At 32.2% G+C, this 4282-nt stretch overlaps 1 long non-coding RNA gene across 2 annotated transcripts; it reads right to left on the bottom strand.

Annotated features, from left to right (window-relative positions):
- Positions 1–1443: 1443 nt before the first annotated feature.
- On the bottom strand, positions 1444–3359 carry LOC112098568. Of its 2 annotated transcripts, XR_002905677.1 has the most exons (6): positions 3267–3359; positions 3042–3175; positions 2537–2591; positions 2283–2375; positions 1797–1934; positions 1444–1700 (listed from the first exon to the last, which is right to left on the bottom strand). It is a non-coding gene; the product is annotated as an uncharacterized LOC112098568 (long non-coding RNA). The 2 variants fall into 2 exon arrangements; XR_002905678.1 differs by lacking the exon at positions 2537–2591.
- Between the last annotated feature and the right edge of the window lie 923 nt (positions 3360–4282).

Here is a 4282-nt window from a genome sequence, read left to right as displayed (position 1 = left end):
CGTTTCATGTTTAACATTAAAACTTGAATGTCGGACGTCACGGTTGCATGTTTGACGTTAGATGTTGCATGTCCTGAATAAAGCCAAAATAAAGAATATTTCTGAATATTTTTTAGAGTAATTCTGGAAATAACAATTAGCCGTTATCAGATAACGGTTGACCGTTATCTTCCAGAATCAAATTAGCAGTTACACTTATTTCTAGAAGATAATGGTGAACTGTCATCAAATAAAGGCTCACTGTTAACGTCCAGAATCATTTTCGACGATAACGTTGAACCGATTTTGGATAACGGCTAACCGTTATCTTCCAGAATCATTCCGGAGGGATATGGATGTGAATTATGTTCACCCATACTTTGGTCTTGGATGGTTGATATGAATGTGAATATTTGATAATCCATATATTATGTGATCAATTTATTGCTAATATGGATATGAAATATTTTATCTCATATTTGATGTTATTAATTTATTAATTGTAATATGGATGGGAATTATAATAACCCAAAGGCTAAATATGAGTATTCCATAGAATAATTGCAAGTTACATTTTCTATCAAGCATTTGACAAATATTTAATTTTCTATCAAGCTGATTAATATAAAAAAAATATCAAACACTTCTATTCATAACTAAATACAAAATAATAGTGCATTTCAAAATTCCTTGACTATTCAAATGATAATTTATAAGTAAACTTATTTTTAATATTTTTTTATTATTAATTAAGTTTAATTAACCCAATCTATTAAGTTTTAATTTTTTTTTATTAACTAAGTTTAATTAAGCCAATCTATTAAGAAACAAATATGGAATTGTTGCCTTAGCGTTAAAATTATTTGGTAATTCAAGTGATTATTGTTTGATACTCCAAGTAATAATTTATCAATCTAACTATTATTTGAACCATTTATTTTGTAATTTGTCTAATTTTTCGAGCGAAAACTAACTACGATGACAATTTTATATTACCAAACAACAAAAATGTTTAGTTCCATTGGTAATTTTTAAATTTTTTATTCTGCATAAAGGGTAAAATTCATTGTTGCAATTTTCTAAGGAAAGAGTCTCTTATAATTGAATTAAGCTCATAAAAGGAATGCGTATTGATAAAAACTATAGATTATATAACTAAATTGCAAAAGTTAAATTGGGCAAGACAAGTAAGTTTAATAGTATCAAGGAAGCAATCAAAACTAGCAACACATATATGGCATGTGCATTAGTTTAGCATTATTAATATCTAAATTGATAGCAAATACCCAAAATAAGATCACATTTTCTTCGGCTAAGAATAGCTTTTTCCAAACTATAAAATGGATACCCTAAAATAAGTGCTTATTTTGACATAATCAAGCAATAAATTGTAAAAACGTAAAAATATATCATAGCTAGAATTAAAGAAGCCATAACAAGAATATTCCCCGCAGATAACTCATCTAGGGAAGAGATTGTTTATGATATCAAATTTTAGTGGTAGCAATCAGATTAATAAGCATGAGCATTGACAAAAGCATCAAGTTACGATAAAAACCTAATGCCTAACTGGAGTAGATTCATCTAACACACTAAAATGCCTATAAAATTGTCGAAATCCATCATTCACATGCGGAGTTGCAGGAAGCTTTAGCATGTCATGTTGGCTATTGAGCTTGGCAACATCAATGGGAGTCTTGCGATCCATGTTCTGCAGAGTTCTGTGGTAACAAAATATAATATAGTAGAAAGAATTAATCATATAGCATTTTATAAAATAGAGACGGGAGTTAAAATAGTATTGGGTGTTGGCTTACACAGCAGCACCGTTCTTCAACAAAGGGGCTACACATTCCTTCTAGTCATAATTAGCTGCATAATGTACGGTAGTACTTGTTCTTATCCACAGCATCCACATTTGCTCCAGCCTCAAGTAGGAGTTGAGCACACTCCACCTAAAGCATTCAAGTGCATTTGATTAACTCCATGTCATAAACTTGGCCAATTTGCCAAGGAAGTTTTCATTAAAAAATTAACTAGAAAGCGGTCCTAAGTATCCCTAGGAGATGAACAATTGATGCCATAAACCATATAAGTTAGCTCAAACTGTCACTAGAAAGCCCCAGTTAGCACAAATACTAGTTTTCCATTGGCTTTATTAGCACTTCCTCAACTAAGTAACCAAAAACACAAAACGTTAAGTAATATTTAATTCTATCCAAATCATACGCCCTACCTTTAAAACTCAAACAAAAAGGAACAAGAAAAATAAGTAAGAATGGGTAAAGCTCAGATTGTTTTACCTCACCATATCCGCATGCAAAATGCAACGTTGTCCTTCCTTCTAAATCTTCCTCATCCTTATTAGCACTGGCTGCTAGTTTATATTTCATACCCTAATTGAAGAGCAGTAAGAAAAAATTAAACTTTTAGCAAGATACTAGAAAAAAGTACATTGCATCAAATGTATACACTAAATCAACTTCAATAGCGTTAGCACAACATAAAACTAGAAACAACAATTTCTGTTAAATAATAGTGACAGAAAAAAATTTACAAATTTTTGTTTTGGTTGATTGAATAAGCAGAACATGTTCTTTTTCCACACCAAGCTGCATTACATAAAAGAAAAAGAAAAACAACATTAGAGAATCAATAAATCCAATATTTTGAAAAGAACTTAGAGATTTGGCCTCCATATACTCTTGAATAGCCTTGCAACATGCATAAGATTAGTTCACATCCAGTCCCAATTCAGGCACAATATAATAGCTACACCCAATTAAACAAATTAAAAAGCAAAATCACAAAAAATAAAGAATAATGCTAGTGATATACAAAATACCAGTCATTAAATAATAATTTCACCTCTCTTTGATGATAAATATTAAAAACTGATGGATGCCGTTGGGACTCAAATAAGCATCTCTCAGAAACAAACAAAAATCTTGAGAACGCAAGTGAGGAAATGCAAAATGATAAAAAAATAATAGAAAAAACGAGGACTTACTAGTTAGCATCAAAACACTAGGTCCTTTACATGACGAGAACAGAGGAGTTACCTCGAGCCACACTGCTCTTCCTGCAACTCATCCGCGCTGCTCTTCCTGTCCTAGAATGACTCCAAACATAAACCTCAACTCTTTTTTTGGTTTCGTTCCAGGATACGCCACTGCATAGATTTTTAAAGATTGCTCTGCAACCCCAAAATAATTAACTCAAAATTCACAACCAAAAAAAAAAAAAAAAAAAAAAACCCGGACCCAGAACAATGGGTAAGTTCTTACCAAATTATTGAGCGCCCATCTTTAGTATTCCTAGCAAAGAGTGTAGAGCTCAAAACAAGCAAACAACACCTAAAACCAAACAAGAAAAAATCAGGGTACCCATAGAAAAATAACACTTAAAAAAAACGAAACCTAAAAAAATCAACCAAAAAAAAATTAACTTGTTTTGAGGGTTTTCTATGGCAGCTTGGGGCAGCTCACGGGGCAATGATTCCGGCCAAAGCCAGGACGACGACAGTAAAGGCTAAAGAACTAATGTTGTAGACAATAGTGCAACAAAGGTAACGGTGGACGGTTGGAAAAGAAGCAGCGGACACGATACTGGCTCTGCCTCTCTCTAGCTCTCATGTACAAACCAAATACCTGGGTAGATGGATCCGATTGGTTGATTAGTGTGAGAGAGACGGTGGATTTGATCTTAGATGATGAGTGAAAAAATGGGGATGAGAAAAACTATGAATTTGAAAGAGAGATGAGATTTCATGGATTTCTTTTTTGAGAGAGCAAAGAAATCGGATTGAGGTGAGAGAAAATTGTGGGATTTTCTTTTGAGGGAACGGTTTACCAGGTAACCCATTTATTTTTATTTTTACTATAAATTTAATCTCAACCGTTGGATTCAATCTAATTGAATCCAACGGTTTTTTTCCAATTCCGGCATGGTGCCGGGGCTTTAATGCCCGGCATTGTAGCATTAGCCCTCAAGGAAAACCAATTGTTGAATTATATAATACACAAGGAGCCAATTGGCTCGGGCATGGTACCCACCTCTACTATTATCCACTCAAAATAATGCAAGATATTAATTATTTAACTAATGAAAAAAGTCACTCACACCCTTAAGGTTTTCGTAAACAATAACATAAATTCTAATTCTCTTGGATTTCTAGATCATTACTTAAATCTCTTTTTTACAAATATACCCTTCAATAACAATAACCCAAAAATTAACTTAAAATAAAAGTCTATAATGAACATATATAATATTAAAAAATATATTATTAAAATAATTTTAA

Source organism: Citrus clementina, unplaced genomic scaffold (assembly GCF_000493195.1).
Source record: "Citrus clementina cultivar Clemenules unplaced genomic scaffold, Citrus_clementina_v1.0 scaffold_5, whole genome shotgun sequence".
NCBI classification, from domain to species: domain Eukaryota; kingdom Viridiplantae; phylum Streptophyta; class Magnoliopsida; order Sapindales; family Rutaceae; genus Citrus; species Citrus x clementina.
This window is presented reverse-complemented; position numbering and strand designations above follow the sequence as displayed.